At 47.3% G+C, this 27825-nt stretch overlaps 1 protein-coding gene across 1 annotated transcript in view; it reads right to left on the reverse strand.

The window, feature by feature from the left end:
- Nucleotides 1-27825, reverse strand: part of LOC147700369 (uncharacterized) — an 83111-nt gene that overhangs the window by 39094 nt on the left and 16192 nt on the right. The window lies entirely within an intron of this gene.

The following is a 27825-nucleotide window of genomic DNA, read 5'->3' on the forward strand; positions in this document are numbered from 1 at the left end:
TCCTAAGTCGTAGAGGGCCTTGTGTGCGTGGGTGAGGAGACAGAACGTTATTGTTTTGTTGACGGGGAGTCAGTGGAGGTCTTTCAGGTGACCGGAAATGTGAGCTTGACGGGGGATGTCCAGTATGAGTCTGGCTGAGGCGTTTTGGATGCGTTGGAGTTTTTTCTGTAATTTGGCTGTGGTTCCGACGTAAAGGGTATTTCCATAATCCAGTCGGCTAGTGACCAGTGCGTGGGTGACTGTCTTTCTTGTTTCGGCGGGGATCCAACGGAAGATTTTTTTGAGCATGCGTAGGATGTTGAAGCATGAAGATGAGACGGCGTGGACTTGTCTGGTCATCGAGAGGGAGGAGTCCAGGATGAAGCCCAGGTTACGTGCGTGATCTGTAGGTATGGGTGCTGTGCCCAGGGCCGGTGGCCACCATGAGTCGTCCCAGGATGAGGGGGATGATCCTAAGATGAGGACTTCCGTTTTGTCCGAGTTTAGTTTTAAACGGCTGTTCTTCATCCATTCGGCTACTTCTTTCATTCCTTCATGTAGATTGGTTTTGGCGGTGTTTGGGTCTTTGGTGAGGGAGAGGATCAGCTGGGTGTCGTCTGCGTAGGAGATGATGTTGAGGTTGTGTTGTCGCGCGATGGATGCGAGGGGACTCATGTAAACGTTGAAGAGGGTGGGACTGAGTGATGATCCTTGTGGTACGCCGCAGATGACTTCGGTGGCCTCTGATTTGAATGGGGGGAGGCGGACTCTCTGGGTTCTTCCGGTGAGGAACGAGATGATCCAGTCCAGTGCTTTTCCTTGTATTCCGACGTTGCTGAGGAGTTGTATGAGGGTGTTATGACAGACTGTGTCGAAGGCGGCAGAGAGGTCGAGTAGGATGAGGGCGACTGTTTCTCCGTTATCCAGTAGCGTCCGGATGTCGTCTGTAGTTGCGATGAGGGCGGTTTCGATGCTGTGTTTGGCTCGGGAGCCGGACTGTGAGGGGTCGAGGGAATTGTTGGATTCAAGGAAGGCGGCGAGCTGACTATTGACGGTTTTCTCAATGACTTTGGCAGGGAATGGGAGGAGTGAGATGGGGCGGTAGTTCTCAAGTTCAGAGGGGTCTGCTGTGGGTTTCTTCAGAAGGGCGCTGAGTTCGGCATGTTTCCAGCTTACCGGTAAGGTAGCAGAGTTGAAGTAACAGTTGATGACATCGCGGAGATGGGGTGCGATGATGGAGTCTGCTTTGTTGAAAATGTGGTGGGGACATGGGTCGGTTGGTGAACCTGAGTGGATGGAGTTCATCAGGCGGATGGTGTCTTCAGTGGTGATGGGGTTCCAGGCGCAAAGGTTGTGAGAGTGCTGTTTTGGTTCGGAGGTGGGTGGAGTGGACTGTTCTTCGGATTGGTTTTCAAGGCTGTTATGTATGTCAGCGATTTTGTTGTGGAAGAAAGAGGATAAAGAGTCGCAGAGGTCTTGGGAGGGAGTGATGTCGTTGGTGCCGGCGGTGGGGTTGGTAAATTCTTTGACGATCTGTGGTGTGACCGAGGGCCGCACTGATGCCAACATGGTGGTGGGTCAAGGAGGTCTAAAGAAATGTTAAATAAACAGGCAAGTATTTATTTGCAAGTTAATAAATACTTTCTCGTTTATTTGGCATTTTTTCTGAATATTAGTGCTCAGCAGCTTGTGCTGTTGTTCACCAGGGCAAAAACAACAGTTGATGGACAGAATGCAGAACAATGTCATACAGTCACCCCAGTACAGAGATCTGGGCCTAAATCCATCAATTTTGTGCTCACCATGCCATTCCAGTTTGAACCCAGCCATATGCAAATCAGTCTTGACCCGGTGCCCCATGAGAACAGTCCAGCCCGAACTGCCAAGCCAGGTCCTCCCTGTACTGGAAACAAGCATCCAAGGACTGGTTTCGGGCTTTCAGCCCTCATAAGCCTGAATAGCTTGATTCCAGTGGCATGGAGAGCACGGGACTCACGTCTGAGCATACCCGTCCCACTCGGGCTGACAAATGCAAAAACAACAGTTGATGGACAGAATGCAGAACAAGTCATACATTCACCCCAGTACAGAAATCTGGGCCTAAATCCATCCATTTTTTGCTCACCATGCCATTCCAGTTTGAACCCAGCCATATGCAAATCAGTACAGAAATCAGGGCCTAAATCCATCCATTTTTTGCTCACCATGCCATTCCAGTTTGAACCCAGCCATATGCAAATCAGTCTTGACCCTGTGCCCCATGGGAACAGTCCAGCCCGAACTGCCAAGCCAGGTCCTCCCTGTACTGGAAACAAGCATCCAAGGACTGGTTTCGGGCTTTCAGCCCTCATAAGCCTGAATAGCTTGATTCCAGTGGCATGGAAGCGTCTGAGCATATCCGTCCCACTCGGGGTGACAAATGCAAAAACAACAGTTGATGGACAGAATGCAGAACAAGTCATACATTCACCCCAGTACAGAGATCTGGGCCTAAATCCATCGTTTTTCTTTGCTCACCATGCCATTCCAGTTTGAACCCAGCCATATGCAAATCAGTCTTGACCCTGTGCCCCATGGGAACAGTCCAGCCCGACCTGCCAAGCCAGGTCCTCCCTGGACTGGAAACAAGCATCCAAGGACCGGTTTCGGGCTTTCAGCCCTCATTTGCTGTTCACCAGGGGCCGCCTGTAAAGGTCAAGAGGGCAGCTTGTGGCCCTTGGGCCGTACTTTGCGTATCACTGAGTTAGAGGATCTACTTGCAGCTGACAATCTGCACTGCCTAGAACAGTCGGGTGCAGTCAATCCTGTCCCAACAATCACAAGAAGGGGTTGCTCCTCTACTATTGATTTTTATTATGTTATTAACTCCCCCGGTCCCCGCAGTAGACAATCTAAAAACGTGATGGAGCAGCTTTAGTGATATTATCCTTTAGTATTGGATTTGACGTGGGCTCAAGATTCTTCTGGAAAGGTGGGTAAGAGTGTATCAAACAGTGCAATTAAACCAAGAGACCAAGCACGTAGAATTAGGTGGGAGAAGGTGCTACCAGAGGCCTTTCTAGACAATTTGTATGCAGAGGGATTAGAAGATATTGCACTTTGTCTTGAAAGCAGTTCACAGGATAATTTGGTATTAGACGCTTTCAATAACCTAACCAGACAGATTGCGGATAACTTAACGGTCGAAGGCAGAGCTGGAAGCACAGAGGGGGAAAAGTAGTTTGATGGTGAATGTTCTAAATCACACAAAGATCTTATGATTGCTACGAAACTGGAACCCAAGGTTGAGGAAAGGGTTAGAGCATGCAGGAGAGTATTTAAATTTACCACTCAGAAAAGGAAAAAAGGTCATTAGGCAGTCGACGTGGAAAGCCCTTTGTCAGGGCCAGTGTAGTGGCAAACAACTCCAAGTTCTGGGAAGGAGATAACAGTCCTTTTTTCTCAGACTCCCCAAACTCTAGAAAGGACTACACCATCCCAGCCGAAAGATGGTCCAATACTTTGAAGGGATATATAGAGGAGTTGACACTGGGGAGTACAACACTTTGTGGGAACCTGGAATTGATACTTTACCATTGTCTTTTAATGTGGATGAGGTCCATAAAGCTATTGTGGCCACAGACAGGAGGAAAGCGTTGGGCCCGGATGGGGTGCCATCAGACCTTCATAAAGCTGCCCTTGTGACTTGGGCTACTATTTTGACACAGGTTTTCTTTTTTGATAGTCAACTTTATTGTCATTTTGAAAACGACAAAGAAAAAACATTAGTGGCAGCTCAGCAATCATTAGACACAGGTAAAAACATTCAGCAGCATACATAGACAGGTGAGCAATGTCCCAGTCCGACAGCACAAAAACGTTGCGATGGAGCAAGACACAATGCTCATGGTGGCAGTAGGTTAAACTATTTCCCCCAAATTCTGGTAAATTGTTCTGGCGCACCCCGGGATTCGCAAAAGGCCTCCTCCTGGACCCTGCACCAGTCCACCCCCTCCTCCAGCCCTTCACCGTTGGAGCTGAGTCTCGGAGCCAATGACGAGCAATATCGCGGTTGGCCACGGCCACCGCCGTCCCCAGCAGGTGCCTGTCCGGTCTATTGCCATCAAGGCCATCAAATACCCCTAGGAGCAGCCGAAGTGGATCATGAGGGACCCCCCAACCCAAGACCTGTGTTAACTCCCTTTCCACTCCCCTCCAGAACCTCTCCAGTCCCGGGCATGTCCACACCATGTGGAAGAAATCAGCTGGAGAACATCCGCATCTAGGGCAGTCTGGGGCGGCTCTCAAGTGGGCCTGAAAGAGCCTCTCTGGGGTGAGGTAGGACGTGTGTAGGTAGTATATCTGTACCAGCCTCAACTTGGAGGACGTCGTCAGGGTGCGTGGGGCCATCAAGGCGTCTCTCCAGTCGGCCTCCTCCAGGGGTCCCACCCTTCCCTCACTTCGGGCACGCAAGCGATCAAGGGACGCAGTGCTGTTATTGATTAGGGCTCAATAGATTCGAGACACTCCCCCCTCCCCAGGTCTCCCATATTCACCTGGGCTTCCAATGGGTTAAATTCTGGTAGGGTAATTGGTGGGGGAGGTGCGCGTGGAGGGCGTGTCGCAGCTGGAGGTAACGGAAATGTTGGGTATGTGAAAGGGCGTGATGATGTTGTAGTTCGGCAAAGGCCCGGACGTGATCTCCCACCCATATATCTCCGAGCACCGACACTCCAATGAGGTCCCAGTGTCGGAACCCGTCCAGGGACCATACCCATGCCAGAGTGGCGTCTGGCGGGTGAGTGTACGGACCCATCCCGTGTGGCGTAGGGAGGCTCGCCAGGCCGACAAGACCGCTCTGGTAACGGGGGCCAGGGAGTTCGGAATCGGGCAGCCATAGAGAAGGGCTTGAATCCGAGAGAATTCCGTCTCTGCCAATTCCACCAGATATGCCGGGTCAGAACAGCCGCCCGCATACCAGTCGTGGATAACTATCAATTTGGTGGTGAGATAGTAGAGGTAGAGATGAGTCACCCCTAGGCCTCCGTCATTGGGTGGAACTCGACAGCGCGCGAGTGAAATCCGTGGTCGCCCGCCGACCCAGAGGAACCTGGACAAGAATCCAACCAGGCGCGGGGAAGTGGGATGGAGGTGTTCTGCATGGTGTAAAGAAAACGGGGAAGAATCATCATCTTGAAAAGTGCGCTCCACCCGAGGGGGGTTGAGGGGAAGGGAGTGCCATTTCTTTAAGTCCGGTCTCATTCGGGTCACCAGGGGCGCAATATTCAGGGCCCATTCCAACTCCGCCAGGAGGGTCACCCATATCCCCAGACATTTGACGAATTGTGGTGGATGGGAATAGATGACTGCCAGTCGAAACAATCCCGGGAGGGGTGCAATGGGACCAGGGTGGACTTGGCCGCGTTAGGCCTGAGTCCGGAGACCGCTCAAAGTCCCGGAGGAGGTGCAGGCATCTAGGGCCTGAGTTCGCCGGGTCGGCCAAATACAGAAGCACATCGTCAGCGTAGAGGGCGATCTTATCTACGTGACTCTTATTCCAGGCCCACCCTTGGATAAGGCGATCCTGCCAGATGAGCGTCACCAGGGGCTTCATCGCTAGCACGAAAAGAAGTGGAGACAGGGGGCACCCCTGGTGCCTCCCTCTACGAACCGGGAACGCCTGCGAGAGCGATCCATTGACGAGCACTCTGGCCCTGGGATTCGCATGAAGGACCCCAATATAGCTGCGGAACCGCAGGCCAAAACCCATTATCCGTAGCACGTCCTGCAGGTACTCCCAGCCCACCGTATCAAAAGCCTTCTCGAAGTCGAGAAAGAGGAGGGCTAGATAAGGGGACAAGCAGGATCGATGGGCTAAGGCCAGATGAAGGCGGCGGATACAGTGGCGGGTTCCCCTGGCCGGCATGAAGCAGCATTGGTCCGGGAGGACCAGGTCTTGTAAGAAGGGCTTAAGTCTTTGGGCCAGTACTGTGCCGAAGAGCTTAATTTCAGTATTAATGAGTGAGATAGGGCGGAAGTTCGCACAATCCAGTGAGGGCGGGTGGGACTTAGGAATGACCACAATCGTGGCCAGGTCCGACTTAGGAGGGAAGGCGCCTTTCTCTATCACATGGTGGAAGAGATGTAACAGCTGGGGTGCCAGAGTATCTCTAAAGGCCGCATAGAATTCTTGGGGGAATCCGTCTGGGCCCTGCGTTTTGCCCCGATTCAGGAGGGGGATGGCCTCCAAGATCTTCTCCTGCGAGAAGAGCCGCTCCAAGGATTCTGCATCTTCCGGAGCAAGGGAGGACCTCTGCACGCCAGCACCGTCCAGGAGGGTGGCCAACAGCGCCTCTGGAGGGCGCGCCGCGTAGAGATGAGTATAAAAATCAGCGAAGGTTCCCGCTATGCCTTCAGACGTCATCCAGAGGGTACCGTTTGGCGCACGGATCTCTGGAATGATGCAGTGGATCTTAGGGTAGGACACCAGGTTGTGAAGGAGTTTACCATTTTTATGACCCCACCCATAGATCCGATAGAACAGCTGCTGGGCCGAGTAGAACGAGACCTAGTGAATCTCTTCCCGGAGCAGTGCAAAAAGTCGGGTGGGATTCCCTTGACCACTCGCAGCCTGCTCAGCCTCGAGCCGTGCCGCTCGGGACTCCAAGTCCACCAACCGGGCCAGCCGGTCCGCTCGCTTGGCATGGACCCGTCCCCTCGCCACCCCACGGATCACAGCTTTGTCAGCCTCCCATAGCGTCCCCGGCGACGGGACCGAGCAATCGTTGGTGGCAAAATATTGGGCAAGTTCCTGTCCCAACTCCTCCACTAGGGCCTGGTCTTGCAAGAACCAGGCATTGAGACGCCATACCGCACGTGGCCCCCCTGGGGCAAAGACCATGCGGAGGAAGACCGGGGAGTGGTCCGACAACCCCATTGGTAAAATAGTCACACCAGCGATCAAATGGCAGTCCAAAGCCGGGAGTAGGAAAAGGTCTATGCGGGAATGGGTGCGGTGAGAGGCCGAGGTATGAGTGTATTTTGTCTTACGGGGATTCCATACCCGCCAGGCATCACAGAGCCCCAGGGAGGACGCCCAGCCCAAGAGGGCCGCCGCGGTAGGGGAGCGGGACGCCGAAGGAGGGCCAGACGTGTCTCGCTCCGGCTGCATCACCGCGTTGAAATCACCGCCCACCACATAAGGCTGGGCGGGAGCTCGGAAAGGATATGTGTAAGGGAGTGCAGCGTCGGGGATAGAAGGGCGGGTGGGACATAGACATTCAGGATGTGGCAACCTTCCACCGCGCCCAAGACCGCAATATATCTCTCCTGTGGATCGGTGTAGGCTTTGGTCAGGGTGAAGGGGAGGCCCCTTCAGAGCAGAATCGCCACTCCCCGGGACCCGCGCTGGAAGCCGGAGTGCCAGACCATCGCGAATCCATAGCGAGCTAGGAATTGACACTGGGTGCCTAGGAGGTGGGTCTCCTGGAGAAGGAGTACATCTGCCAAGAGGCATTGCGCCGCTCAGAGGACCGCTGCGCGCTTGATGCGGTCGAGAAGACCAGTCACGTTCCAGGAGAGAACGTGGAGGGGCCTAATCAGAGAGTAAGCCATTCGGGGTGGAGAAGTGGGCCACGCAGGGGCTACAGGGGAGCGCGCCGCGGGGGTAGGACTCATCACACCACCCCGGGGTTAGAGCACAGGGAGCGCTGCGCAGGTCAGCGGGGTCCAGGCGTCCGAGGCACCGGGAAGCCCGGAGGAAGGAGGGGGCGGCAGTCCTAGGACTGTTTCTGTGACGGTCCAAAAGGGACCCAGAGGTACCAGAGCGTCTGTGTGTCGTGAGTGCATGCCAGACAGAGTGCGCCCACTCCAGAATAGTAGCAGAAAGAGCTGCCTCGGCCGCTCGCGAGCGATCACCAATTTAGCCAAAGAGCGGCTGCTGAGCGCCAATTTGAGAAGCAGCCCGTAGGCAGCTAGAACCATGAACGATAGAGGATAAAACGGCCTCCTTTCCCAACCCCCCCAACACCCCTCACCCTACACTTTGAAACAGGAAGCATCTGTGTCCCAGAAAAAGCAAAACAATCCCTTCAAAAAAACAGATCCCTCAGTAGAGGACGGAAACTAAACTGAAACGATTAGTCGGGAGCAGTGGCACTAGTCCAGTGACAAACAAGGGAGGACCCCCTTCCGTATGGTCGGATGAAGTACAACAGACATAAACATTAAAGGTCAGCTAGCCAATCAAATACAGTGACAGTGATCTGCACGGTCACCAAGCACCATAGGATACACGTGTGGATGGTAAAGAAGGATATGGACAGAGGAAGAGAAGGGAGCAAGGAAGGAGAGCAAAGGGAGATGGAGGAGTGAGGCAGGTGGGAAGAACAGCATGAGAGTGACACAGTGCAGATCTCGGGTGCGACACCCATTAGGTCGCTCTCCCTCCAGGTGTTAGGCCAGATCCGAGAGAACGTTTCCGGCATTCCGGCCACTCAGAGCGACTGTGGGCAGAGAGATAACACAAATCCAGGTTCAGGCCTCCGCCTCTTGTAAAGAATCCCGGATCACCGGGCTGCTGGACAAATCCGAGTCCGATCCAGATTTGCATAGGTCCATGCCAGGGATCAAGGGCTCACCCACGGCGGTCTCGGTGGAGGGCCCCGCCGCCGGGGGGGCGCCCCGATCCGGGGGAGGATGAGGAGAAGGTCGCCGCCCAGTCCCTTCAGGCGAATTCGAGGCATCCTGGCGTCGGCGGCCCCATCTGCGGGACCCGGTCCGGCGCCGCCGCGGCTTGGGCTCCTCACGGCCAGAGCGGACGTCAGGTCCCCGGGAAGGGGAAGGCATCTGGTTCGATCTAAGGGGCCTCTCCTCTGTGAGCCAGGTCCAGGTGGCCTGTGGGGTATCAAAGACGAAGGATTTCTCCTGGAAGAGGACCTTGAGCAGTGCAGGGAACAGGAGACCGCATCGCAAGCCCAGCGCCCGAAGCTTCTGTTTAACTTCATCGTAGGATTTCCTTTGGGACTGGACTTCCCTCGAATAGTCTGGGAAGATCATGATCGTGGAGTTCTGGAATTTCAGGGGGCCCAGGTTTCTGGCTGCATCCAGGATGGCGTCCCGGTCCCGGAATTTAAAGATGCAGAGGATGAAAGGCCGGGCAGGAACCCCCGGGGGTGGGGTTTGGGCCCTAAGGAGCGATGGGCCCGCTCGATAGCGAACCAGGGGGAAAGTTTCTCCGCCGGCATCCAGGAGCAGACACAGGACCCTTCTCCACCCCCTCCGGAAATCCAATGAGGCGGAGGTTGTTCCGTCGGGCACGGTTTTTGGCATCTTCCGCCCTGCGATGGAGGTCAGACGTTAGGGTTTGAAGGCGGGCCACTTGGGTCTTGAGGGTGGCCAGGTCATCCTCCATCGAGGATATACGGGACTCCGCTTCAGAGATGCGTGCCGTGGCATTCCTGAGATCCTGCTGCATGAGGGCGACATCAACCAGTACCTCCCTGATCTTGGTCTCCACCGATGCCTGGGAGGCGCTGATAGCTTGGAGGATGGTCGATAAGCCCCCCTCCTCCGCCCCGGAGGGAGGAGGGAGTCCTGTACCGGGGCCAGGGTCCATCCTAGTGAATTGGTCCATATGCAGTTGAGTGGAAGGAACCGAGGGCTGTGTGTTTTCCCCCCTGACCATGGCTCCTCCAGGTGATTCGGGCCGAGGGGGGCTGGCGTCGCTGGTGTAGGTGCTCAGAACAGCAGACTTTCCCACACGGTCCCACGACGGGCTCAGGAGGTCAGCTCCCAGCTCGGGAGGGAGAACATGGAGGGCCAAGGACCAGAGGGGAGAGACCAGGGGGAATCCGCCGCGTCACGGGTGGAGGGAAGCAATCCAGGGGGGGGGTCCTTCAGGGGCCGCCCCGGGCACAATGTCTCAGGGCATTGGGCTCAGTCCAGGCGTGAGGAGGCAGGACAGGGGCCGGGCGGCTCCCTCACCAGTCCACAAGTCTTACTCTCCAGAGGGCTGCTAGCAATATGGCCAGGAGAGACGCAGTGGACGGCAACTCAGGGAGGGCCTTCAATGGAGAGTAGATGAGGGGGCCTAGGGGCACACGGCTGCCCAGCGCAGGGTGTCTGAGGATCGCAGGGACGGCCAGACTAGGCCGTGAGGCAGAGGGTCCCAGACCAGTTCTCCCAGGATGGGGTAGCACAGCGGGCAGTCCCGGTGACAAGCGCAGTGCGGGGGATGCAGTGACAGGCGGTCTCCCAGCCCCCACAGCAGTTCACGGGCGAGACCACCAGGGGCACCAACATCTTCCCTGCCTCCTACTCACCTCAATCTCCTCGTGGCTAGGTTAGCCGAGCAGGTCCACAGGGTGCGCTCCGGCGCAGAAGTCAGATGAGTAGGGCAGTGAGGAGTGCCCAGAGGCAGCAAGGGCCAGGCAGGGCGCCACCTCAGTGGGTCGAGGGGGAAGGTGCGTCCTCCGACCCAGACACAGGCCGTTGTAGTGCGGGTGGGGCAGGGGCCACCAATCCCAAGCAGCCCCTCCAGCCAAGTCCGGTTGCTCCACCGCAGGGGACAGCGTCGGTCAGCAAGGACGGCCCTCCCAATCAGCGCCGCCACCGGGGCACCAAGAGGGGCCCAGCCTCCGGGCCCGGCACCGGGTCGCGGGCATCAGGCGCAGGGAGCAGCTCCTTCGCGCGTAGATGCCCTACTGTGGTCTCTGGCAGCCGCGGGTCTCATGCGGCATCCCAGGTCCGCCCTTGGAGTGGTGGCAGTCTCAGGGCTTCAGACGGATTCTCCCGGGGCCTGCTTCCACTCCGCCAGGCCCCGGGATCAGCAGGAGTCTGTGCGTTGCTGTATCGGGCAGCCGAGCACATGCAGAGCATCCCCGGCTTGGACAGGGAAATATTTCCATGAAATTACAAGCGGGGCCGGCCACTCCGCCGTCTGTCCAGGGTTCAACGTGAGGCACGGCCAGGGGTCTGGAGCAGACAACTGCGGCCGCGGTTCGGGGTCACCACGGCCCTCACCAGGAGGCCGCCATGTTGTTGGGCGCGCGGCCTGGAGAGACGGAGGACGCAGTAGCGGTGTCCGGCCTCCTGCAGGGGTCCAAGCGGCACTGGAGGACGCCGCGGAAGCAGGTGAGTGCCTGGGCAGTGGCAGAGGTCACAAGTGGTGGCTGCTGACATGGGTAAAGGACGGATGACGGATGGGGGTCCGGAGCGCACTTAAGGTTCGACCGCCAAGCAGCCACTTCATGTGGATTGCTCTCCTCACAGTCCATAGCCATCATCTTGCCTATCTTTAAATAGGAAGAGAGGTACGATCCAGTATGCTACCGTCTGATTTCTTTACTGGACTCAGCCGCTAAATTCATGGGAAAAATTGTACTGGACCGCTTAACCTTATGGCTAGATAATTTTAACGTCATCTCATATTTACAACATGGATTCAGGCAAGATCAAAGGTCTCTGGACCAATGCATTAATCTGCATATGGTCATTGGAAAATATGCTATAGCAAAAAGGGGCCACCTACACATGGCCTTTATGGATCTAACTTCTGTGTTTGATCGGGTCAATAGATCCAAGCTTTGGCCCTTCCTACTAGACATGGGCATAGGTGCAGACTTGGTGGCCTTTCTATACAGCTCACATTCCAATATCACATTCTCAGCCTGATACAATCTCAGCCTCCTGGGAGGGTAAGAGAGGGGTCACTCTGAGGTTCCGTGACAATTGTAAGTGGTGTTTTCGACTCGCACGAATATGGTCGAGTCTGGTATCTATGAACCGCAAATGACGAGTTTAGTAAGTGTGCGCAGTTTCGCTGTGCTAACTTAAACCGTTCGTTTGTTATGTGGGTTTTTCATCTGTACCCACGGGTTCCATCTTAGATACGGCATCCATTTTGTCTCTTGCCCTCAAGTAGCCAGCGAACGGACGTTGTCCGCTTCGCGACCCTGGGACTCCCAAGATATTTGCGGAAGACACATGTCCTTTGTAAGTGTCTTTATGACGAGGGGGATGATACTGTAAGGCAGATGGCCCCGCTCGAGGCTCATCTTGCCGTGCCGGTGTATTGTCTCAGCCGTGCATCTCATTAGGCACGTCCCTTTGATGCCTGTATCTCGTGTTTCCCGATACCTCCCCTTTTACACCCTTTCCGATCTCCCCACTGTTTCCATCTTCCTCTGCACCTGTCCTTGTTCCTATTTCGATCTGTTTTACTGCTGATTGGAATGTACTAATGGTGGGAAGATGGATTTTTACAGTTGGGAACCGCCAAATGTTTCCGCACTTATGTTCCGGACCTTGTATGTTTCAAAGTGACCAAAGTGACCCCTCTGGGGGGTAATTGTGGGAACCGGGTCATAAACTTTTGTGTGCTATGCAACCCTATGGGAAAATCATGTATAAAAGGAGCGATCCACAGAACCAATTTGAAGCAGTCTCCCCAAGTTGCACGTGTTGTACTTGTCGTGACTTCTGTGTTCCCTGCAGTAAATAAACCTTGAATCTTTGACGCCGAAGGAAGTGTCCTGTGTCTCTGTCATTCGTACGCCGGAGCAGGTAACCCACGAAGGTTTCAGGTGTTGTCCCCTGGCACCGCTGGGTCCTAAAGAACCCAGTCCTCCAGTTGGCGCCCAACGTGGGGCTGCATCAGTGGTACCGGTCCAAGCCCGACGATCGTGAGGAACTTCGTGTGAAATCTCCGAGGGAAGGTGCACTCCGCTTCATCGATCCTGTTGTCGAAATAAGTGGCCCGAAGACTTTTCCCGCGAAGATTCCCGCCTCCTGACGGCTGCGACGGACTGCTGCCCTGACTGTAGACCTGTTTTGGCGCCTGGCGTAGACCTTGGTAGAGCGAGACGATTGACGGGCCTTCCTGGTGACGCCATCGATCTTTGAGTTAAGTATTTGTGGGTCGCTCCCAGAGTTCTTAGTTGTTGACACTTTAGCGAGTGTTTTTGTTGTTGACGCTGTGTGAGTGTTTTTGTCCGTGACACTTTGCTAGCGTACTTTGTTGTGTTGTTTGACGCCGGCAGACGCCAAAAACCGAGGGTTTTTGCTCTTTGCTGGGACTTGGTAAATCCCGTAACCCTTGAAGTTTGTGAAACTCGGCTAGTGTGCAAGATGCCTGGTCGCAGTACTTTGTTTAGTTGTTTCAGACCTTGTGGTGTGGATTCCCGACTGGAGGACTCGTGTCCGATACCTCCGGTTGGAACTCCGACTTATGAACTGTACAGTAAACATGGGCTAGGCCCGATTACCTTTAATGATTATTGGATTCGTTATACAAAGAAGGATGGTGTCCTTAGTTGGCCACCTCACGGTAGCTTTGAGACCCCGATCTTAGATAACCTAGAGGCTAAATTGTTCGAGAAAAAGTCAAGGCCGGCCATGTTTGATGCCTTTCGGTTGTGGCGTAAAGAAGCCCGACAGAAAGAAATCAGACAGAATAAACGAAATCAGAGAGATGGTGTTGCTACCATTGTAAAGAAAGCAGAGCAATTTCAGCGTGATAAGGAGGTTAGGGAAAAGGAAGTGTTTGATAGGTTACAGCATATGACTATAGATAAATGCTATCCTGCTTTGCCTACGGAGTCGGAAAAGAAGGAAGAAATAGTTGAGGATCCTTTAATGTCCTATCTTATGAAATCGCCACCTCCGTATGTACAGGGTGCCGCAGCTCCTGTGATTCCTCCTGTACCTGTTCCTGCACCTATTCTTCCTTTGCCTGTTCCTCAACCTGCACCTGTTCTTCCGACTGTTCCTGCTCCTTTGCCTGTTGCTATCCCTACTGCTCCTCCGCTTCCACATACTCCTGCTCCCGCTACTGCTCCTGCCCTGTTAACTCCTGCTGTTGTTTCTGTCTCTACCCCTTCACTTGTTAGTCCTGTGTCTTATACTTCTCCCTCTACTCGTAGTCGTACTTCTCCTCTTGCGGCTAGCTTCTTTCATTCTCTCGGACCTGTTCTTGGGTCCGCTGGTTCAGATGGTCCTCAGAGACGTAGTCAGCTTCCTGGTAACAGAGAACGCGCTTCGCTATATAATATGGCGATGGGTTGGATGACACATCCTCTTAGAAATCCACCACGTATCGTACTCGATACGTTCTGTCAATTCAATATACCAACCCAGAGATTTGTGTTCGAGGAAATGTGTAAGGTTCTTCGCGATCAGATATCGGCTGATGCACCTGACGAGGTGCTGACCGCTTTGTCTGACCTACAGCTTCAGTTCTCGACTGGACTAATAGTGGATACCAATGTTCGACGTGCTGTTGAACGGTTGCTATCTTTTCGTCCCACTCCTATACCGCAAGCCTTGTTTGTTGAGGATGTCGAAAGACAGCAAGATGAGTCTGGTCAGTTTCCCATGCGAGAAGTTCCACCGGTATGGATGCCAGGTGATGCTAATGCTAATCCTATCATTCTGCCGCATTTCCAGAGAGTGTGGATACATCTCCCATGGAAAAGATCAGAAGTGTTACAGGTGAAGCAATCTTTGCCTGACCCTCGCAAAAATCCTACAGGGTATTATAAAGAATTATCGCAGCTCGTAGACGCTACGGTAATGAATCTTGCTGATATTGATATGTTGTTTGGTAATGTTGTACCGCAACCGGTATGGGCTAAGATTCGTCAGGAGAATCATCCAAATGAATTAGGTGGCGATTGGGCTGCTCTTACTGAGGCCGATACGCGACAAGTTGGTGGGGCTAAGCCTGAACAACTCATTACTGCTCTCCCTCAAAGAATAATAACGTTAATGAAAACTCTTATGCCAGCTATGAGGGTAAATTGGGACAAATTGTCAGCTTGTAAACAGAAGAAGGACGAGAGTGTCTCCGACTTCTTTACGAGGTTCGAGGAGGCATTCATCGACCATAGTGGTCAGGATATGGGTACTGAGGGTGGTCAGCGGTTATTCGTGGACAAATTTGTTTCGAACCTATTGCCCGATTTGAGCAATAAATTGAAGAATTCAGAAAGTGCGTGGGCCGTTTCTACTTCAGCTCAAATATTGGCCACGGCACAATATTATGAGAATAGAGAGAAAGAAGAGAACGACCGTGCTGATAAAAAGACGAAAGAGCTTAAAACTAAAGTGTTGCTTCAGCAAGCGTATCCTCCACGTTCGAATCAGAATGCTTCGCAGCAAAATAGATCGCAGCCACAATCGAATCGATCACAATCCCGAAATGATTCCTCTTCCCAAAGATCATCGTTAGGGTACAATCAATGTGCTTATTGTAGACAGGAGGGGCATATGAAATTCAATTGCCCTGTTCTGAACGATCGTAATAGTGGTAATTCATCTAGAGGAGGTCGTGGTGGTTCTCAACAGACAGATGATGGGTGAGAACAGGGGTACTATCCTCGGGTTTAGGGTGTGCACACGTTTTGTCACGGACCACTTCTAGTCCTCTTAATCCATAATATGCATTTCCAGTGAAAAATTCTTCATAGACAATATCCTTTATGTCATTTTTATTCTTGTATTTCTAATGATACTTTCTCATTGAATACGTCATTTTCCAAACATTAGCAGGTTTCAAAGGTACAACATAACACTTTGACCCAATGCATTTCTGGTACCGATGTACCCTTCGTCGGGGGTCTCTACGGAAGGAAATAAAGAATACATAATGAGCCCCCAAGCTACGTTCTGGGTAGATACATGACCTACAACAAATCATGCATTTTATCACTTGAAATAAACGAGTTGCTCGATACATGTCTGATAATTACATTGAGAGCTTAGAGGTTTAAAGATTGCAAAAATTCAGAACCAACTGTAATTTAAATTCAACATAACGCGCTTAAAACAAACAAAGGTTCCTCTCGTATTTCTATGGCGCTAGTCGCCCGTACTCACAGTGAAAATGTAGCGTTCCCGCTTCCTGCTCCTTCATCCAATCCCTGCCGAGTTTAGATCACTATACGCTAACGCCCCTTATAACTGCTCTAATAGGTTAGTAACACGATCACATGATCGCTACATGTAAACTCACAACATTACGTCTATGTGAAGAAAACTATGTGAAAAAAACTGAAGAATAACTACCCAAGCCCACTACATTTGGCTAGTGTTTGATCAGCTTAAGTCAAAATTGAGCGTTACCGGCCGTTTATACTTTATTGTAAAACCTACTCGAGGTTTTTTAAATGTGAACCTTTATCGGGACCCAAAATAGATTAGTGCAAGTCTTAGATTACTAAACATGTGCTCACTTGTAGGACGTGATAAAATCTAACTATGAAACGCTGTGTATAATACTTATGCTCGTGCTGATTTGCCTAGGGGTAAAAGCGGTCGGCCATTTTGGAACGGTCAATGAAATTCACTGTAACTACACAAGTTCTAAGTAAGAAAGAGGTTAACTTCTCTCACAATAAATAATACAAATATGAAAGAACAGTTCTGAATATAACATAAAGCAAAAAATGTTATGCAACTTCATGAAATTTAGCACAATGTCCTCCGCCCTGTCAGGGCAAAACCTGTCTCATAAATCCAAAGTCTATAGAAAACATGTAAGTTCCAACCTGTCATTAAGCCCATCTGGCTGAAGGCTTCCCATCTTTTTAATCCAAAAGTATTCAGATCTCAATCTCATTTTATGTGTATCAACATCTGGGCGGCTTTTAATCACTTCCAATATGGTGAACCGTAACTGGGCGATGTTATGTCCTGACTCTGTCCAGTGGGCTGCCACTGTGGATTTTGTGTTCTTTAACCGGATGTTACTCTTGTGTTCGGTAATTCTTACCTTAACCTTGCGCTCCGTCTGCCCCACATATAACTTCCCACATGGGCACTTTATGCCATATATAACTCCTTTGGTATCGCATGTGCTTGAATGCTTTAATTGTATCACTTGACCCGTCCTAGGATGTGTGAAAGATGATCCTGTTATCACATTGTTGCAGTGTGTGCAATTTTCGCATTTACGCATTCCTTTATATGTGGGTTCATTGGGTTCTTTATTCTTATGTTTGAGCAATTCTTTAAGATTCTTGGATCTATTGTATGCAAATGTTATTTGGTTGGCAAATAAAGGTTGTAGATCTGGTTCTTGGGTAATGATGGCCCAGTGTTTTCTCATGATATTTGTGATTTTGGCCGATTGCATGGAGTATTTTAAAACACATACTGTGAGTTTCTGATCCTTTTTATCTTTTTTGGTCAGTAAAGATTCTCTTGGTAAAGCCATGACTTTATTTTTTGATTCTTCCAGAAGTTGGTTAGGGTACCCTCTTTTCTCGAATTTCATGATCTGTCTGTCAATAGTTTCAGAAGCTTCCTTGGTGTCTGATGTAATTCTTTTGTACCGAATGAATTGAGACATCGGGAGATGTTGTTTCAAAGCCTGGTGATGAAAACTTAGGTAATGCAACCCACTGTTGCGATCTGTTTCTTTAATGTAAACACTGGTGTGTATTCGACCCTGTTTGATGGCGACTTTGACATCCAGAAAGGATAGTTCTTGATGATCTATCACATGTGTGAACTTGATCCTGGTGTGTACCGTGTTCAATTTCTCTATGTTTGCTGTAAGTTCTTCTTTTTTCCCTTTCCACATGATGAATATGTCATCAATGAATCTCTTAAAGACAAGCAATCCTTTTTGCCAATCCGGGTTGTTCAGGATATGTTCATTTTCGAACTTTGACATGAAGATGTTCGCGTAGGAAGGTGCCCCAGCAAAGCCCATGCTGGTCCCACTGCACTGTGCATAGTATTCTTCGTTCCATTCCAGATAACTATGGAATAATGCAAAATGTAGAATTTCCATCAAGAAGATTTTTTCTGAACCTTTCACTTCGTTCTTCAATAAGCACCACTCCATTGCCTCAATTCCCTCATTGTGGGGGATCGAGGTATATAGTGCAGTGACATCAATTGAACTCAGCCAAATTTCTTCATTTTCAGGAATCTTGACTTCCGTGAGCACATTTAAAAATGCAGTAGTGTCTTTAAGGTGGGTGCACCAGTTTTGAACTAGTGGTTGTAAAAACCAGTCCAGATATTGTCCAATGGGTTCGGATAACGACCCACAGGCTGATACTATCGGCCTGAACGGCGGATTCGTTGGGTGCTTGTGCACCTTGGGCAGCATATAAAACTGTGGTCTCCTTGGGTACTTTATATTCAGAAATTGATAAGTTTTGTTGGTAATCCAATTCATGTCCAAAGCCTTATCTAGTATCTCTTTCAATGTGATGGCAAAAGTCTCTGTTGGGTCTTGTTCCAGTTTATGATAGATGGTAGTGTCTTGAAGATGTTGTTTCACACTCTCATTATAAAAAGTTGAGTTCATTACAACTAGGGCTCCCCCTTTGTCTGCTTTTTGAATCGTTATATCGGTCATCTTTTTCAATGAATTCAATGTGTTCCATTCCTTCTTTGAAAAATTGCTTTTGGTGCCACTTCTGTAGTTTATATTTTTGATTTCCGTAGATACCACACGCTCATATGCATCTATAGTTTTGTGGGAGATGGGAGCACAGAATGTGCTTTTCACCTTAAATTCCTTTTCTGTACTTAATTCTTTATCTGTGGGTGGAAGTGTACTGAAAAAATTCTTTAACCTTAAATTGCGAAAGAATTTGAACAAAGCCATTTCGGTCTCTTCAGGATTGGATTTGTAAACTGGGACAAACGAAATTCCTTTATTCAATAAATTCATTTGTGCCTTGGTTAATGATTTGTCTGAGATGTTTATGACAAGTTCATTTTCTTCTTCTTGGATCTCAGTTCGCGTTCCGCTTCTGATTCCTTTGGTTTTTCTTTTTCCCCTCCTTGTTTTGGAGGTTCTACTATTGCGGATGTTGTTGGTGCATTGTTGGCTGCCGAACTCACATCTAAAAAAGACTTGTCGGTTTGTGTCTTTTGGCCTGTTTGTGGTGTCTTTTCTATCGGTCTTCTACTTTGAGTTGTTTCCGAATCTGATACCACACTCTCCTGAGACGATGTGATGTTAGTGGTAGGTTTTTGCCACTTCCGCTGGTTATACACTTCCGCCCAGCTATAGACTTCTTCCAACTTATAGTCTACTGTGTCTCTTTTATATTTTTTGATTTTTCTGTCTTCAATCTCTTTGGCATATTTTTCCAATCTTTTGTTTATATCTTCCAATTGTGTGGTCAGATCATCATATTTATTGAGTTCACTTTTGACTGTTTCTAATTCAATTTCAACTTCTTTTAATTCCTTGGAAAGTTCCTCCACTATCAATAGAATCAGATCCAAACTGCACTTGTTTAAAATTTGGTACCACTTATTGAGAAAGGGTTTGTTGTTCCTGCAGAGCATTGGTTTAAGTGCTATTCTAAGGCCTCTTGGTATGCGCTTATTTCGGTGATAATGAATTAGTGTAGTTGCATGTAATCGTTTATTTATTTCTCGTTTACTTATATACTCAAGTTGTTTCAATAGTTGATTTGCTGTGCTTAATTGTGGGCTGAAGGCTCTTGTTTCTTTAATCAATCCGTATATTTCCTCTGCTTCTTCTGGAGTGTACGCTAAGGTCTCTGCCTTATTGGTTGTAATTAATGCTATATCTTCCAAATTCATCCTTGTTTCTTGGGGTTGGTGCTAACTGTGGGGGGTAGACACACTGAGATATACTTGTATTAATCAACAGTTGCACTCACTTCTATTTTTGTATGTCTTACTTCTTTTACTGGTTCATTTGGTGCCACAACCTTAAAAGTGTTTTGTCTAAGAACACTATCCAATTGATAGATGATGGGTGAGAACAGGGGTACTATCCTCGGGTTTAGGGTGTGCACACGTTTTGTCACGGACCACTTCTAGTCCTCTTAATCCATAATATGCATTTCCAGTGAAAAATTCTTCATAGACAATATCCTTTATGTCATTTTTATTCTTGTATTTCTAATGATACTTTCTCATTGAATACGTCATTTTCCAAACATTAGCAGGTTTCAAAGGTACAACATAACACTTTGACCCAATGCATTTCGGGTACCGATGTACCCTTCGTCGGGGGTCTCTACGGAAGGAAATAAAGAATACATAATGAGCCCCCAAGCTACGTTCTGGGTAGATACATGACCTACAACAAATCATGCATTTTATCACTTGAAATAAACGAGTTGCTCGATACATGTCTGATAATTACATTGAGAGCTTAGAGGTTTAAAGATTGCAAAAATTCAGAACCAACTGTAATTTAAATTCAACATAACGCGCTTAAAACAAACAAAGGTTCCTCTCGTATTTCTATGGCGCTAGTCGCCCGTACTCACAGTGAAAATGTAGCGTTCCCGCTTCCTGCTCCTTCATCCAATCCCTGCCGAGTTTAGATCACTATACGCTAACGCCCCTTATAACTGCTCTAATAGGTTAGTAACACGATCACATGATCGCTACATGTAAACTCACAACATTACGTCTATGTGAAGAAAACTATGTGAAAAAAACTGAAGAATAACTACCCAAGCCCACTACATTTGGCTAGTGTTTGATCAGCTTAAGTCAAAATTGAGCGTTACCTGCCGTTTATACTTTATTGTAAAACCTACTCGAGGTTTTTTAAATGTGAACCTTTATCGGGACCCAAAATAGATTAGTGCAAGTCTTAGATTACTAAACATGTGCTCACTTGTAGGACGTGATAAAATCTAACTATGAAACGCTGTGTATAATACTTATGCTCGTGCTGATTTGCCTAGGGGTAAAAGCGGTCGGCCATTTTGGAACGGTCAATGAAATTCACTGTAACTACACAAGTTCTAAGTAAGAAAGAGGTTAACTTCTCTCACAATAAATAATACAAATATGAAAGAACAGTTCTGAATATAACGTAAAGCAAAAAATGTTATGCAACTTCATGAAATTTAGCACAATGTCCTCCGCCCTGTCAGGGCAAAACCTGTCTCATAAATCCAAAGTCTATAGAAAACATGTAAGTTCCAACCTGTCATTAAGCCCATCTGGCTGAAGGCTTCCCATCTTTTTAATCCAAAAGTATTCAGATCTCAATTTATTGTGAGAGAAGTTAACCTCTTTCTTACTTAGAACTTGTGTAGTTACAGTGAATTTCATTGACCGTTCCAAAATGGCCGACCGCTTTTACCCCTAGGCAAATCAGCACGAGCATAAGTATTATACACAACGTTTCATAGTTAGATTTTATCACGTCCTACAAGTGAGCACATGTTTAGTAATCTAAGACTTGCACTAATCTATTTTGGGTCCCGATAAAGGTTCACATTTAAAAAACCTCGAGTAGGTTTTACAATAAAGTATAAACGGCCGGTAACGCTCAATTTTGACTTAAGCTGATCAAACACCAGCCAAATGTAGTGGGCTTGGGTAGTTATTCTTCAGTTTTTTTCACATAGTTTTCTTCACATAGACGTAATGTTGTGAGTTTACATGTAGCGATCATGTGATCGTGTTACTAACCTATTAGAGCAGTTATAAGGGGCGTTAGCGTATAGTGATCTAAACTCGGCAGGGATTGGATGAAGGAGCAGGAAGCGGGAACGCTACATTTTCACTGTGAGTACGGGCGACTAGCGCCATAGAAATACGAGAGGAACCTTTGTTTGTTTTAAGCGCGTTATGTTGAATTTAAATTACAGTTGGTTCTGAATTTTTGCAATCTTTAAACCTCTAAGCTCTCAATGTAATTATCAGACATGTATCGAGCAACTCGTTTATTTCAAGTGATAAAATGCATGATTTGTTGTAGGTCATGTATCTACCCAGAACGTAGCTTGGGGGCTCATTATGTATTCTTTATTTCCTTCCGTAGAGACCCCCGACGAAGGGTACATCGGTACCCGAAATGCATTGGGTCAAAGTGTTATGTTGTACCTTTGAAACCTGCTAATGTTTGGAAAATGACGTATTCAATGAGAAAGTATCATTAGAAATACAAGAATAAAAATGACATAAAGGATATTGTCTATGAAGAATTTTTCACTGGAAATGCATATTATGGATTAAGAGGACTAGAAGTGGTCCGTGACAAAACGTGTGCACACCCTAAACCCGAGGATAGTACCCCTGTTCTCACCCATCATCTATCAATTGGATAGTGTTCTTAGACAAAACACTTTTAAGGTTGTGGCACCAAATGAACCAGTAAAAGAAGTAAGACATACAAAAATAGAAGTGAGTGCAACTGTTGATTAATACAAGTATATCTCAGTGTGTCTACCCCCCACAGTTAGCACCAACCCCAAGAAACAAGGATGAATTTGGAAGATATAGCATTAATTACAACCAATAAGGCAGAGACCTTAGCGTACACTCCAGAAGAAGCAGAGGAAATATACGGATTGATTAAAGAAACAAGAGCCTTCAGCCCACAATTAAGCACAGCAAATCAACTATTGAAACAACTTGAGTATATAAGTAAACGAGAAATAAATAAACGATTACATGCAACTACACTAATTCATTATCACCGAAATAAGCGCATACCAAGAGGCCTTAGAATAGCACTTAAACCAATGCTCTGCAGGAACAACAAACCCTTTCTCAATAAGTGGTACCAAATTTTAAACAAGTGCAGTTTGGATCTGATTCTATTGATAGTGGAGGAACTTTCCAAGGAATTAAAAGAAGTTGAAATTGAATTAGAAACAGTCAAAAGTGAACTCAATAAATATGATGATCTGACCACACAATTGGAAGATATAAACAAAAGATTGGAAAAATATGCCAAAGAGATTGAAGACAGAAAAATCAAAAAATATAAAAGAGACACAGTAGACTATAAGTTGGAAGAAGTCTATAGCTGGGCGGAAGTGTATAACCAGCGGAAGTGGCAAAAACCTACCACTAACATCACATCGTCTCAGGAGAGTGTGGTATCAGATTCGGAAACAACTCAAAGTAGAAGACCGATAGAAAAGACACCACAAACAGGCCAAAAGACACAAACCGACAAGTCTTTTTTAGATGTGAGTTCGGCAGCCAACAATGCACCAACAACATCCGCAATAGTAGAACCTCCAAAACAAGGAGGGGAAAAAGAAAAACCAAAGGAATCAGAAGCGGAACGCGAACTGAGATCCAAGAAGAAGAAAATGAACTTGTCATAAACATCTCAGACAAATCATTAACCAAGGCACAAATGAATTTATTGAATAAAGGAATTTCGTTTGTCCCAGTTTACAAATCCAATCCTGAAGAGACCGAAATAGCTTTGTTCAAATTCTTTCGCAATTTAAGGTTAAAGAATTTTTTCAGTACACTTCCACCCACAGATAAAGAATTAAGTACAGAAAAGGAATTTAAGGTGAAAAGCACATTCTGTGCTCCCATCTCCCACAAAACTATAGATGCATATGAGCGTGTGGTATCTACGGAAATCAAAAATATAAACTACAGAAGTGGCACCAAAAGCAATTTTTCAAAGAAGGAATGGAACACATTGAATTCATTGAAAAAGATGACCGATATAACGATTCAAAAAGCAGACAAAGGGGGAGCCCTAGTTGTAATGAACTCAACTTTTTATAATGAGAGTGTGAAACAACATCTTCAAGACACTACCATCTATCATAAACTGGAACAAGACCCAACAGAGACTTTTGCCATCACATTGAAAGAGATACTAGATAAGGCTTTGGACATGAATTGGATTACCAACAAAACTTATCAATTTCTGAATATAAAGTACCCAAGGAGACCACAGTTTTATATGCTGCCCAAGGTGCACAAGCACCCAACGAATCCGCCGTTCAGGCCGATAGTATCAGCCTGTGGGTCGTTATCCGAACCCATTGGACAATATCTGGACTGGTTTTTACAACCACTAGTTCAAAACTGGTGCACCCACCTTAAAGACACTACTGCATTTTTAAATGTGCTCACGGAAGTCAAGATTCCTGAAAATGAAGAAATTTGGCTGAGTTCAATTGATGTCACTGCACTATATACCTCGATCCCCCACAATGAGGGAATTGAGGCAATGGAGTGGTGCTTATTGAAGAACGAAGTGAAAGGTTCAGAAAAAATCTTCTTGATGGAAATTCTACATTTTGCATTATTCCATAGTTATCTGGAATGGAACGAAGAATACTATGCACAGTGCAGTGGGACCAGCATGGGCTTTGCTGGGGCACCTTCCTACGCGAACATCTTCATGTCAAAGTTCGAAAATGAACATATCCTGAACAACCCGGATTGGCAAAAAGGATTGCTTGTCTTTAAGAGATTCATTGATGACATATTCATCATGTGGAAAGGGAAAAAAGAAGAACTTACAGCAAACATAGAGAAATTGAACACGGTACACACCAGGATCAAGTTCACACATGTGATAGATCATCAAGAACTATCCTTTCTGGATGTCAAAGTCGCCATCAAACAGGGTCGAATACACACCAGTGTTTACATTAAAGAAACAGATCGCAACAGTGGGTTGCATTACCTAAGTTTTCATCACCAGGCTTTGAAACAACATCTCCCGATGTCTCAATTCATTCGGTACAAAAGAATTACATCAGACACCAAGGAAGCTTCTGAAACTATTGACAGACAGATCATGAAATTCGAGAAAAGAGGGTACCCTAACCAACTTCTGGAAGAATCAAAAAATAAAGTCATGGCTTTACCAAGAGAATCTTTACTGACCAAAAAAGATAAAAAGGATCAGAAACTCACAGTATGTGTTTTAAAATACTCCATGCAATCGGCCAAAATCACAAATATCATGAGAAAACACTGGGCCATCATTACCCAAGAACCAGATCTACAACCTTTATTTGCCAACCAAATAACATTTGCATACAATAGATCCAAGAATCTTAAAGAATTGCTCAAACATAAGAATAAAGAACCCAATGAACCCACATATAAAGGAATGCGTAAATGCGAAAATTGCACACACTGCAACAATGTGATAACAGGATCATCTTTCACACATCCTAGGACGGGTCAAGTGATACAATTAAAGCATTCAAGCACATGCGATACCAAAGGAGTTATATATGGCATAAAGTGCCCATGTGGCAAGTTATATGTGGGGCAGACGGAGCGCAAGGTTAAGGTAAGAATTACCGAACACAAGAGTAACATCCGGTTAAAGAACACAAAATCCACAGTGGCAGCCCACTGGACAGAGTCAGGACATAACATCGCCCAGTTACGGTTCACCATATTGGAAGTGATTAAAAGCCGCCCAGATGTTGATACACATAAAATGAGATTGAGATCTGAATACTTTTGGATTAAAAAGATGGGAAGCCTTCAGCCAGATGGGCTTAATGACAGGTTGGAACTTACATGTTTTCTATAGACTTTGGATTTATGAGACAGGTTTTGCCCTGACAGGGCGGAGGACATTGTGCTAAATTTCATGAAGTTGCATAACATTTTTTGCTTTACGTTATATTCAGAACTGTTCTTTCATATTTGTATTATTTATTGTGAGAGAAGTTAACCTCTTTCTTACTTAGAACTTGTGTAGTTACAGTGAATTTCATTGACCGTTCCAAAATGGCCGACCGCTTTTACCCCTAGGCAAATCAGCACGAGCATAAGTATTATACACAGCGTTTCATAGTTAGATTTTATCACGTCCTACAAGTGAGCACATGTTTAGTAATCTAAGACTTGCACTAATCTATTTTGGGTCCCGATAAAGGTTCACATTTAAAAAACCTCGAGTAGGTTTTACAATAAAGTATAAACGGCCGGTAACGCTCAATTTTGACTTAAGCTGATCAAACACTAGCCAAATGTAGTGGGCTTGGGTAGTTATTCTTCAGTTTTTTTCACATAGTTTTCTTCACATAGACGTAATGTTGTGAGTTTACATGTAGCGATCATGTGATCGTGTTACTAACCTATTAGAGCAGTTATAAGGGGCGTTAGCGTATAGTGATCTAAACTCGGCAGGGATTGGATGAAGGAGCAGGAAGCGGGAACGCTACATTTTCACTGTGAGTACGGGCGACTAGCGCCATAGAAATACGAGAGGAACCTTTGTTTGTTTTAAGCGCGTTATGTTGAATTTAAATTACAGTTGGTTCTGAATTTTTGCAATCTTTAAACCTCTAAGCTCTCAATGTAATTATCAGACATGTATCGAGCAACTCGTTTATTTCAAGTGATAAAATGCATGATTTGTTGTAGGTCATGTATCTACCCAGAACGTAGCTTGGGGGCTCATTATGTATTCTTTATTTCCTTCCGTAGAGACCCCCGACGAAGGGTACATCGGTACCCGAAATGCATTGGGTCAAAGTGTTATGTTGTACCTTTGAAACCTGCTAATGTTTGGAAAATGACGTATTCAATGAGAAAGTATCATTAGAAATACAAGAATAAAAATGACATAAAGGATATTGTCTATGAAGAATTTTTCACTGGAAATGCATATTATGGATTAAGAGGACTAGAAGTGGTCCGTGACAAAACGTGTGCACACCCTAAACCCGAGGATAGTACCCCTGTTCTCACCCATCATCTATCAATTGGATAGTGTTCTTAGACAAAACACTTTTAAGGTTGTGGCACCAAATGAACCAGTAAAAGAAGTAAGACATACAAAAATAGAAGTGAGTGCAACTGTTGATTAATACAAGGTTCTCAACAGACATCACGCGGTAGAGGTCGTGGTGTTCAGAATGACCGATCAGATAACTCATCAAATTCTGATAATTGTTTTGATCAACGTGGATCATCGCAAGGACGATCTGCGCAGTACACTGTAGACGATTACTACGTCGATCAGGGAACTGACGACAGTAATTACTAGGACAGCCATAGACAAGGAGAGGGAGTGGTATCAGTTCCGGTTGATCAGAGAGGGCCTTACGTCGCAGTTGCTACATCGGGCGTCGTTGAGCCTTTTCTGTTGGACACTGGTGCAGCGAAAAGTTCCATAAAGCATTCGAAACTCCCTGGCGCACCTTTGTCTGGCTTAACAAATGTTTCCGTTGGATTCTCTGGCGCCCCCGTTAGCAATCTAGTTTCGTGCCCTTTGCCCCTTACAATTGGGCCTCGTGAGCTAGAAGCTCCGTTGATTTTGACTACTGGCTGTGGTGAAAATCTTTTGGGCCTGGATTTGCTTAAACGTTTGTATGCAACTCTGTATTGTTCTCCTGCGGGTGTAAAGCTTACTCTAGGAGAGAGGGTTGTCTCTCCTATGTACTTGTCTCTCGATAAGCTTCCACCGGAATTGAGTTCTCTTCCTGCGTCTTTGTGGGCAACAGGTCCCAATGATGTGGGCCTGCTTGACATCTCACCCTATGTTGTTCAGTTGAAATCTAATGTGCGATTGCCACGTATTCCCCAGTATCGTATCTCTCTTGATGGTGAACGAGCACTGTTAGCGATCATCTATGATCTGATCGAGAAAGACGTTATTGAGGAGACGCGGGGAAACGTGTGCAACAGCCCTGTACTGCCTATTTTAAAACGTACTGATCCTTCAAAACCACCTGTTTATCGTTTTGTTATCGATTTACGGGAGGTGAATAAAATTGTGATTCCTCAGTTCCCTGTTGTGCCTGACATCACGGCGCTACTGACTCTGATTCCAGCTTCTGCATCGTGGTTTTCGGTGATTGACTTGAAGAATGCGTTCTTCAGCATCCCGATTGCAGAGGAGAGCAGAGACCTTTTCGGTTTCTCTCTTGGTGGACGCAGTTTCCGGTTCAAACGCGCTCCTCAGGGCTACTGTGAAAGTCCATCGATTTACAGTCAAGCCTTGAAGGGTCAACTGGATGCGTTTACGTTGCCGGCTGGTGCGGCTTTAATCCAATACGTCGACGACTTATTGGTAGCTGCAGATACTCAGGACATTTGCAAAATTGCTACGGTATTGCTACTGCAACATCTCTGCGAGTTAAATCACAAGGTGTCACCTTC

The sequence above is a fragment of the Lissotriton vulgaris genome, chromosome 8 (genome assembly GCF_964263255.1).
Source record: "Lissotriton vulgaris chromosome 8, aLisVul1.2, whole genome shotgun sequence".
NCBI lineage: Eukaryota > Metazoa > Chordata > Amphibia > Caudata > Salamandridae > Lissotriton > Lissotriton vulgaris.